The following is a 12,289-nucleotide window of genomic DNA, read 5'->3' as shown; positions in this document are numbered from 1 at the left end:
GCAGCCTATTGCATTAGGGTGTGCACCCCAAAGCTCAAACACACACTACTCACTACTACTCACATCACTCACCATGTTCATTCAGAAAGGGAAGGGGCTGATAAATACATATTTACCGGCCCCTTCCCTCAATCATCCAAAAACATCTCCACAGCAACAGCCGGCAGGAGAGGAGAAGAGGAAATCCAGAAGTGCTGCAGAGGGAAGGAGTGGGGAGCCAGGGCAGTAGGGGGAATCTGTGCTGCACAGGGTGATTAGGGTGTGCCTGGGCACACCCGGCACACCCTGTGCGCACGCCTATGATTGCCAGCAATAGAAAAATTCATACCAGGCCTAAAATAAAAAAAAACCCAGACCCTTATCCGAACATGCAGCCTGGCAGACCCGGAAGGGGGTCAAAGGGAGCGCCCCCTTCCTGAACCATACCAGGCCACATGCCCTCAACACAGGGCTGGACTGGGACAAAAATTCAGTCCTGGACTTCATCCTGACTGGCCCACTTTTATTTTGCAAACACGCACAAAAACAAGTGAACAAGTGAAGTGGGAGGGCTAACATCATGCAGGAATATTGCTACATCCTCATTGGCTGGAATTTTAGAAACTGGCATTGCTGCACAGCCATTGGCTGCCTTTCAGCAATGCAGCGGTGCTGAGGCTGAGCCAGGTTGCGCACTGTGAAGTGAGGTGATGGGCAGTGCAGATGACAGGTCTCTCTCATGCCGGCCGGACATGGCCAACCCTGATGGCCACCCAAGCCCCCTCCCCTTTACTGTCTATTAGCTTATCTTATCTTATATTTATTTCTATTATAGGCAGTACACAGTGGTGACTCTAGGAACAATATATATGGGGGGCACATAAGATACCACAGTCAAAACTTGGGGGGGGGGGGGCAATGATCATTTTTCATAGTATAACTACTTGAGGTCCAGTGACCTACCTGAAAATATAGTGTATATAGTGCAGGAATGTAGAAAAGAAAAAACCTTGGATAAAAATGTGGCCACACACAAGGACAAAATGGGGCTAAACTGTAACTATAGCAAGCCATTCTAGATCTAAGTTAAATGAATAAGGCCTTCACCCTTCACCATTACAAATTGGCAGCATTGTCAAACTACACTCCATATAATGTGTGGACCTCATTCAGCTGCTATAAATCTCAATGTCTATACCTAAAATAATGATAAATTAAATATCATGATTAGAAGTCTCCCTGAAAAGCTCCACAGAAATATCCTTCTGCATCCACCAAGAATCAGTTTAGCAGCAATCCATCAATATAATGTACATATCACCCAGCATTGGGCCTATACAGAGGTGCTCTCATGTAAGTGTACATGGTCTGAGGAAAAGAAAATTAGTGCATCCTAATACTGCTCTTATTATACTTGTCATTAGAAAGCAGATACTTTATTCCTGTTCTTATATCAATTTACTGCAACCTAACATGACAGCATGGAGTAAGGGCTGGTTCACACTGCTGCAATGTCAGAGATCGGATGTGATTCACACCGCGCTGCAGTGAAAATCACATGCAATCTCTGTGTGATGTGATTTCAGCCAAAAAGATTGTATGGCTGAATTTGCATCGAACTCGCACAGGACCCTTTTTTATCCGCAGCAGAATCGGATTGCATTGGGTGTTCACACCCATGCGATCAGATTCCTGTCTGAGTTTGCAGATCGCACTGCCATTTGCGTACTGATTTGGGGGTGTCATTAACTTTAATTGACAGTCATAGCAGTTGGCATAGAGCAGTGTGAACTGCCACATGGAAACATGCAATGCGGGAACCTGCAAAGATTTTGCAAGGTTCCCGCATCGCAGCAGTGTGAACCTGCCCTAATAGATCATTGGAAAAATAAATGGTTTAAACATATAGCACATCCATAGATACACATGCAATGTTGTTTGTGACTTGACTAGAGTCCCGATGTGTTTCATATCAATGGCATAAGATACTGTGACTCTACTATAGTGATAAAATAATGTTATCTCTCCACATTTCAAACACATCCTGAATACTGATCCTCAGGTAATGATTCTGGACACTTTGGTCAGCCACACCAGAGCACAAAGTTGAAGCGGCAATATAGCAAAACTTGCAAACGAAGATAAGGGGAGAGAGAAGCTGCCACTGACACTTATCTTAAATCAGAGGTACAAACTAACCTCTTCAGTCACTATGGAGGGTAACTGACTGCACTGTTAACACCTAAGTAAACCCCTAAGGGTTCACAGCTTTTATTCAGAACTAGTTTTATTTAATGTTATAGAGCTTACCACTAAAACCGATCCTCACAATTTTTCAGTGATCCATTACCTTGTACATTGATGTCATCTGGTATTGCTGATGTCCCCCCTTGTCATATTTCCTGCTGCTTTCTACTTGTTTCCCTATTGATCAATACTGTGCTGTAGTTCGCGAGCTAGAATGGGCATGCCTGATGTCACCTGACATAGTGACAGCTGCCTGCAGATCCCGAACAGCAACAGGTAGCAGGGAAAGAGCAGTGGGGACACAGCGGGCATAGGAAGGTCTGCTCTCCCTCTCGGGTCCCTTAGACAACACTCAGGCGGTGCAGAAAAGTCGGGCACGGGCAGCAGAAGAAGAGGATCACACACAGCTCCCTCTCTGAGAGCATGTCACTGGAGCAGAGGAGGAGGTGGGCGGAGCTAAGCACTCGGCGCGGAGAAGGAGAAAGTTAAATCCTGCTCCGCTGTGAATGCTGGGACCGTCTCAGCCTCCTTCTGTGTCTGTGTGCCTGACGTCACTGGTTGCTACACGCTAGGCGGCAGGCGGCTAGCAACCAGTTTGGAAATCTTGCTTGAGAGACCCAATTTGTGCCTGTTGTCAGCTACGTGGCGGGAAAATGCGGGGCCGCAGACACCCACTACACAAAAAAAAGAAGGCATTTCTGTCACTGAAACCGGCCCACTGAGCCATCGGCCCACCGGGAAACTCCTGGTAGTCCCGATGGCCAGTACATGCCTGCCTCAACATGGGGGGTGCTTTGGGGCCTTCACAAGGGCCGCTTCCCGACAACCCTGGGCTGTGGTTGTGGGGGTCTGCAGATGGGGGGCTTATCAGAATCTGGAAGCCACTTTAACAAGGGGGCTCCCCAGATCCTGCCCCCCATGTGAATGCATATGGGGTACATAGTACCCCTACCCATTCACCAAAAAAGTGTAAAAAAGTGCATGCTGGGTTGGTGATGTCACAAGGGGGCAGTGCTACCAGACCCAAAGGGGGGGACTCCCACACTGTTTTTTTTTTTTTGACTTGGGGTTTCCCTTAAAATCCACACCAGACCCGGAGAGCCTGGTATGGATTGGGGGGGGGGGGACATATTTCTAATGCCGGCAATGGTATTGTATTGCCGGAAATTTAACTGTAATCTCATAATTTTTTTTTTTTTCTTTAGGAATGTCAGTTTTAGGCTCTATCTATGGTACAGATGTGCCACTTTACAGACAGACAAAGGGGAGCTCTCCAGGCACTGTATTTAAAGGAATTTTTAATTTTTATTGTTTCAATTTAAGCATCATTAAAATCACTGCTCCTGAAAAAAATTATCTTTTTTAAAACATTTAGGATAAATGTGATACATGTCCCCAAGGGCAGTACCTGGACCCCCATACCCTTTTTATGGCATATAAGCCTTCAAAATGGGGAATTTGGAATTTTCAAGTTCAGGTTCCATAGACTTTAACCACTTGCCGACCGCCTAACGTATATATACGTCGGCAGAATGGCACGGGCAGGCAGAATCACGTACCTGTACGTGATCTGCCTCCCGCGGGCGGGGGGTCCGATCGGACCCCCCCCCGGTGCCAGCGGCGGTCGGCATTTGACTGGGAGCGTCGGGAGGCGAGGGGGAGACCATCCGATCGTGGCCCCCCCCCTCGCGATCGCTCCCAGCCAATCGGAATCCTCCCCTGCCTGTGTGTAGTTTCACACAGGCAGAGGATGTGATGTCATCTCTCCTCGGCTTGGCAGTTTCCGTCCAGCGCCGAGGAGAGAAGACATGTAAGTGCACAACACACACAAACACACACAGTAGAACATGCCAGGCATATTTTACACCCCCGATCCCCCCCCGATCGCCCCCCGATCCCCCCCCAATCACCCCCCCCGTCACAAACTGACAGCAAGCAGTATTTTTTTTTTTTTCTGATTACTGCATGGTGTCAGTTTGTGACAGTTACAGTGTTAGGGCAGTGAATATTACCCCCCTTTAGGTCTAGGATACCCCCCTAACCCCCCCTAATAAAGTTTTAACCCCTTGATCACCCCCTGTCACCAGTGTCACTAAGCGATCATTTTTCTGATCGCTGTATTAGTGTCGCTGGTGACGCTAGTTAGGAACGTAAATATTTAGGTTCGCCGTCAGCGTTTTATAGTGACAGGGACCCCTATATACTACCTAATAAATGTTTTAACCCCTTGATTGCCCCCTAGTTAACCCTTTCACCACTGATCACCGTATAACCGTTACGGGTGACGCTGGTTAGTTCGTTTATTTTTTATAGTGTCAGGGGACCCGCCGTTTATTACCTAATAAAGGTTTAGCCCCCTGATCGCCCGGCGGTGATATGCGTCGCCCCAGGCAGCGTCAGATTAGCGCCAGTACCGCTAACACCCACGCACGCAGCATACGCCTCCCTTAGTGGTATAGTATCTGTACGGATCAATATCTGATCCGATCAGATCTATACTAGTATCCCCAGCAGTTTAGGGTTCCCAAAAACGCAGTGTTAGCAGGATCAGCCCAGATACCCGCTAGCACCTGCGTTCTTCCCCTCCGCCCGGCCCAGCCCAAGTGCAGTATCGATCGATCACTGTCACTTACAAAACACTAAACGCATAACTGCAGCGTTCACAGAGTCAGGCCTGATCCCTGCGATCGCTAACAGTTTTCTTGGTAGCGTTTTGGTGAACTGGCAAGCACCAGCCCCAGGCAGCGTCAGGTTAGCGCCAGTACCGCTAACACCCACGCACGCACCGTACACCTCCCTTAGTGGTATAGTATCTGAACGCATCAATATCTGATCCGATCAGATCTATACTAGCGTCCCCAGCAGTTTAGGGTTCCCACAAACGCAGTGTTAGCGGGATCAGCCCAGATACCTGCTAGCACCTGCGTTTTGCCCCTCCGCCCGGCCCAGCCCAGCCCAGCCCACCCAAGTGCAGTATCGATCGATCACTGTCACTTACAAAACACTAAACGCATAACTGCAGCGTTCGCAGAGTCAGGCCTGATCCCTGCGATCGCTAACAGTTTTTTTGGTAGCGTTTTGGTGAACTGGCAAGCACCAGCAGCCTAGTACACCCCGGTCGTAGTCAAACCAGCACTGCAGTAACACTTGGTGACATGGCGAGTCCCATAAATGCAGTTCAAGCTGGTGAGGTGGCAAGCACAAGTAGTGTCCCGCTGCCACCAAGAAGACAAACACAGGCCCGTCGTGCCCATAGTGCCCTTCCTGCTGCATTCGCCAATCCTAATTGGGAACCCACCACTTCTGCAGCGCCCGTACTTCCCCCATTCACATCCCCAACCAAATGCAGTCGGCTGCATGAGAGGCATTTTCTTTATGTCCTCCCGAGTACCCCTACCCAACGAACCCCCCCAAAAAAGATGTCGTGTCTGCAGCAAGCGCGGATATAGGCGTGACACCCTCTATTATTGTCCCTCCTGTCCTGACAATCCTGGTCTTTGCATTGGTGAATGTTTTGAACACTACCATTCACTAGTTGAGTATTAGCGTAGGGTACAGCATTGCACAGACTAGGCACACTTTCACAGGGTCTCCCAAGATGCCATCGCATTTTGAGAGACCCGAACCTGGAACCGGTTACAGTTATAAAAGTTAGTTACAAAAAAAAGTGTAAAAAAAAAAAAACACAAACAAAAATATAAAATAAAAAAAAAATAGTTGTTGTTTTATTGTTCTCTCTCTCTATTCTCTCTCTATTGTTCTGCTCTTTTTTACTGTATTCTATTCTGCAATGTTTTATTGTTGTTATGTTTTATCATGTTTGCTTTTCAGATATGCAATTTTTTATACCTTACCGTTTACTGTGCTTTATTGTTAACCATTTTTTTGTCTTCAGGTACGCCATTCACGACTTTGAGTGGTTATACCAGAATGATGCCTGCAGGTTTAGGTATCATCTTGGTATCATTCTTTTCAGCCAGCGATTGGCTTTCATGTAAAAGCAATCCTAGCAGCTAATTAGCCTCTAGACTGCTTTTACAAGCAGTGGGAGGGAATGCCCCCCCCCCAACGTCTTCCGTGTTTTTCTCTGGCTCTCCTGTCTCAACAGGGAACCTGAGAATGCAGCCGGTGATTCAGCTAGCTGACCATAGAGCTGATCAGAGACCAGAGTGGCTCCAAACATCTCTATGGCCTAAGAAACCGGAAGCTACGAGCATTTTATGACTTAGATTTCGCCGGATGTAAACAGCGCCATTGGGAAATTGGGAAAGCATTTTATCACACCGATCTTGGTGTGGTCAGATGCTTTGAGGGCAGAGGAGAAATCTAGGGTCTAATAGACCCCAATTTTTGCAAAAAAGAGTACCTGTCACTACCTATTGCTATGATAGGGGATATTTACATTCCCTGAGATAACAATAAAAATGATTTAAAAAAAAAAAAATGAAAGGAACAGTTTAAAAATAAGATAAAAAAATAATAATAATAAAGAAAAAAAAAAAAAAAAAAAAAAAAAGCACCCCTGTCCCCCCTGCTCTCGCGCTAAGGCGAACGCAAGCGTTGGTCTGGCGTCAAATGTAAACAGCAATTGCACCATGCATGTGAGGTATCACCGCGAACGTCAGATCGAGGGCAGTAATTTTAGCAGTAGACCTCCTCTGTAAATCTAAAGTGGTAACCTGTAAAGGCTTTTAAAGGCTTTTAAAAATGTATTTAGTTTGTCGCCACTGCACGTTTGTGCGCAATTTTAAAGCATGTCATGTTTGGTATCCATGTACTCGGCCTAAGATCATCTTTTTTATTTCATCAAACATTTGGGCAATATAGTGTGTTTTAGTGCATTAAAATTTAAAAAAGTGTGTTTTTTCCCCAAAAAATGCGTTTGAAAAATCGCTGCGCAAATACTGTGTGAAAAAAAAAAAATGAAACACCCACCATTTTAATCTGTAGGGCATTTGCTTTAAAAAAATATATAATGTTTGGGGGTTCAAAGTAATTTTCTTGCAAAAAAAAATTATTTTTTTATGTAATCAAAAAGTGTCAGAAAGGGCTTTGTCTTCAAGTGGTTAGAAGAGTGTGTGATGTGTGACATAAGCTTCTAGATGTTGTGCATAAAATGCCAGGACAGTTCAAAACCCCCCCAAATGACCCCATTTTGGAAAGTAGACACCCCAAGCTATTTGCTGAGAGGCATGTCGAGTCCATGGAATATTTTATATTGTGACACAAGTTGCGGGAAAGAGACAATTTTTTATTTTTTTTATTTTTTTTTGCGCAAAGTTGTCACTAAATGATATATTGCTCAAACATGCCATGGGAATATGTGAAATTACACCCCATAATACATTCTGCTGCTTCTCCTGAGTACGGGGATATCACATGTGTGAGACTTTTTGGGAGCCTAGCCGCGTACGGGACCCCGAAAACCAAGCACCGCCTTCAGGCTTTCTAAGGCCGTAAATTTTTGATTTCACTCTTCACTGCCTATCACAGTCTCGGAGGCCATGGAATGCCCAGGTGGCAAAAAACCCCCCCAAATGACCCCATTTTGGAAAGTAGACACCCCAAGCTATTTGATGAGAGGTATAGTGAGTATTTTGCAGACCTCACTTTTTGTCACAAAGTTTTGAAAATTGAAAAAAGAAAAAAAAAAATTTTTTTCTCGTCTTTCTTTATTTTCAAAAACAAATGAGAGCTGCAAAATACTCACCATGCCTCTCAGCAAATAGCTTGGGGTGTCTACTTTCCAAAATGGGGTCATTTGGGGGGGGTTTGTGCCACCTGGGCATTCCATGGCCTCCGAAACTGTGATAGGTAGTGAGGAGTAAAATCAAAAATGTACGCCCTTAGAAATCCTGAAGGCACTGATTGGTTTTCGGGGCACCGTACGCGGCTAGGCTCCCAAAAAGTCCCACACATGTGGTATCCCCGTACTCAGGAGAAGCAGCTAAATGTATTTTGGGGTGCAATTCCACATATGCCCATGGCCTGTGTGAGCAATATATCATTTAGTGACAACTTTGTGCAAAAAAAAAAAAAAAAAAATTTGTCACTTTCCCGCAACTTGTGTCAAAATATAAAACATTCCATGGACTCAACATGCCTCAAAGCAAATAGCTTGGGGTGTCTACTTTCCAAAATGGGGTCATTTGGGGGGGTTTTATGCCATCTGGGCATTTTATGGCCTTCAAAACTGTGATAGGTAGTGAGGAGTAAAATCAAAAATGTACGCCCTTAGAAATCCTGAAGGCAGTGATTGGTTTTCGGGGGCCCCGTACGCGGCTAGGCTCCCAAAAAGTCCCACACATGTGGTATCCCCATACTCAGGAGAAGCAGCTAAATGTATTTTGGGGTGCAATTCCACATATGCCCATGGCCTGTGTGAGCAATATATCATTTAGTGACAACTTTTTGTAATTTTTTTTTTTTTTTTGTCATTATTCAATCACTTGGGACAAAAAAAATGAATATTCAATGGGCTCAACATGCCTCTCAGCAAATTTCTTGGGGTGTCTACTTTCCAAAATGGGGTCATTTGTGGGGGTTTTGTACTGCCCTGCCATTTTAGCACCTCAAGAAACGACATAGGCAGTCATAAATTCCAGAAAATGTACCCTAGTTTGTAGGCGCTATAACTTTTGCGCAAACCAATAAATATACACTTATTGACATTTTTTCTACCAAAGACATGTGGCCGAATACATTTTGGCCTAAATGTATGACTAAAATTGAGTTTATTGGATTTTTTTTAGAACAAAAAGTAGAAAATATCATTTTTTTTCAAAATTTTCGGTCTTTTTCCGTGTATAGCGCAAAAAATAAAAACGGCAGAGGTGATCAAATACCATCAAAAGAAAGCTCTATTTGTGGGAAGAAAAGGACGCAAATTTCGTTTGGGTACAGCATTGCATGACCGCGCAATTAGCAGTTAAAGCGACGCAGTGCCGAATTGTAAAAAGTGCTCTGGTCAGGAAGGGGGTAAAACCTTCCGGGGCTGAAGTGGTTAATAGGGTTCGTCGTTTGGGTCAGAACTTTTTCTCTGTTTGGGAGTTCTGGTGCTAACCGAACAGGGGGTGTTGCTTTACCTACATGGAACAACATTGTAACTGTTCTCAATGTATGCTTTATACTCTTTTCATTTAATAACTTAATACAATTTTTTTGAAAAGGAAAGAAATAAAATGTACGTTCCAAGCAAAGCCACAGGTAAAAAAAAAAAAGACTCTTGCGCCATGCTAAGTATGTCCCTTTAAGAAGGGATGGGTTGCCCTTCAGTCCACCTGCTCTCATTTATCCATCAGAATGCATATGCCTCCACTGTGGGGACACTCCTATTTTAGTGTTAGGACCACAGATGTCAGGGTGCCGTGACGAGGCTCTGTGGCTTACGCATGCGTTTGCAAATGCGTGCGGACTAAACCCCTGTCTTTAACGCATACTGTTAGACAGGTTAATTTGGTTGTCTGCGAGCTGGTGGTAAGTAGGCTTGGAATTTTTTCCTGGGCATTCCCCAGGCCTTGTTTATATCTGTAGCCCTCCAATGCCACTAACTGAGATAGCCAGCTATAAATGAGGGTGGTGGCAAATTTTTTGCGATCACCGTGGTGTGTGTATTGGTCCAGCAACGCCCCAGCACCTTTGCAGCCATTGTGCTATTTGCTGGGTGTTTGGTGTGCTCCTGTACCTTTAAGAAGGGATGGGCTGCCCTTCAGTCCACCTGCTCTCATTTATCCATCAGAATGCATGTGCCTCCACTGTGGGGACACTCATATTTTAGTGTTAGGACCACAGATATCAGGGTGACGTGACGAGGCTCTGTGGCTTACGCATGCGTTTGCAAATGCGTGTCGACTAAACCCCTGTTTTTAACGCATACTATTAGACAGGTTAATTTGGTTGTCTGCGAGCTGGTGGTAAGTAGGCTTGGAATTTTTTCCTGGGCATTCCCCAGGCCTTGTTTATATCTGTAGCCCTCCAATGCCGCTAACTGAGATAGCCAGCTATAAATAAGGGTGGTGGCAAATTTTTTGCGATCACCGTGGTGTGTGTATTGGTCCAGCAACGCCCCAGCACCTTTGCAGCCATTGTGCTATTTTCTGGGTGTTTGGTGTGCTCCTGTACCTTTAAGAAGGGATGGGCTGCCCTTCAGTCCACCTGCTCTCATTTATCCATCAGAATGCATGTGCCTCCACTGTGGGGACACTCATATTTTAGTGTTAGGACCACAGATATCAGGGTGACGTGACGAGGCTCTGTGGCTTACGCATGCGTTTGCAAATGCGTGTCGACTAAACCCCTGTTTTTAACGCATACTGTTAGACAGGTTAATTTGGTTGTCTGCGAGCTGGTGGTAAGTAGGCTTGGAATTTTTTCCTGGGCATTCCCCAGGCCTTGTTTATAAGTGTGCAGTATGGTTCTTTTTTTACTTTCACAATTTTTTTTCAAAATGATATTAGCATTAGACATGTGCACATTGAAATATTTCGTTTCAGAATTTCGTTTTCGTCCGAAAAATAAATTTATTTAGTTACTCCCAAAATTTGTTTTTATTCATTTTGTTTTTCGTTAAAAATTGCATTCATCCGAAAATCCAAATTAATTAAGGTTGAATCTGTCATTGAAGGCTTATGGTGTCTATCGAATGTTCAAAGAAGATTCGACGGAGCAGCTAAACTATACATGTACATGTCCAGTCAAATTTTCCGCCTACAAGCTAGCTGTAGTAGAATTCTAATGTTGTATGACTAGTGATAATTATATTTATTAATTATTTTACTAGTCAACCAACATTAAAATTCTAATTCTATGGGCGGATGCATTTGACCGGAAATGTACGATTGCAGCGTCGTACAGTTTAGCTGCTCCGTCGAATCTTCCTAGAACTTTCGACAGACACCATAAGCCAAAGATTCAACGTTTGTATGTTTTTTGTTGCTTTGTCGAATCTTCGCCGTTCATGTTGAATGGTCTACTCTACCCCAACAGTCAGCCAACTTTCACATTCGTTTCTCAATCTCCAAGTGCAATGGCGGGCGCGGCATCCGACGGTGTGTCAGATATTGATATGGCATTATAATATAGAATCTATAATAATAAATCCCCCCACAACATGGGCAGCCTCTGAGGCTATCACAACACTAGCAATACTAGTATCACTAACAAGTTCACAACACTAACACAATAGCAGCAGATTATTATGAAAAAGTTAAGTTGAACTGTAGCTTGCTTCACTATTGTTCTGCTGCTGTGCTTATGCTTAATTGCTAAATAATTCAGGTTCTCTGACAAACGGACCAGCTAAGATTGACTGTCTTCTGAAATGATTCAGTGTGTGTGTCTCTCTCTGCTAGCAAATCGTAAGTGAAAGTAAGTTGGCTGTACGTGTGTACTTAGTTCTATTTTACTGCCCCTCCTCTTTGGTTACAATCGGCCAATAACATTCATCATCATCATTATTTTTATTTTACTTCCCCCACCCAATTCCAGCAGCGATCTTTTCTCTGTATGTCGAATCTTTTCTCTCTATGTCAAATCTTTTCTCTCTGTGTAGAGTAATCTTGGACTAATAGAGTTAAGGTTAGGCACATTCGCCCACAAGTTCGATAGACACAGATTGTTATTGTCAGCGTTATGTCGAATCTCCTATCTATATCGAACTGTTGTCGCAATGAAAATAAAGCATTTGTTTATGTCGGATCTTTCGGTTTTCATATTCTGCACTTTCGTTATCGTTTGTAAAAAAAAAAAAAAACGATAATGAAACTACCTGAAATTCGGACAAAAATGCATTTGGACGAAAACAAATGCACATGTCTAATTAGCATGGACTTTGTGTGATTTTGCATCATGAGCGGATGTCTACAGTATCTATCTCAGCTACAGAAGTTGGGGATGGTCTATATATGGGCCAGGTGGTAGCAGGAAACGCTTAAATGCCCTTTCCTGGCTTAAAACTGGCTCATGTACAGGAACCTTATGTTATCCTAAAGACAAAGACCGCCATTTTAAAGAGATCAGTTCACCTAAGTGGTTATTTTATCAAAAGGGAAGAACTAGTGGGTTT

Source organism: Aquarana catesbeiana, linkage group LG02 (genome assembly GCF_042186555.1).
Source record: "Aquarana catesbeiana isolate 2022-GZ linkage group LG02, ASM4218655v1, whole genome shotgun sequence".
Taxonomy (NCBI): domain Eukaryota; kingdom Metazoa; phylum Chordata; class Amphibia; order Anura; family Ranidae; genus Aquarana; species Aquarana catesbeiana.
Note: the sequence above shows the minus strand (reverse complement) of the source record.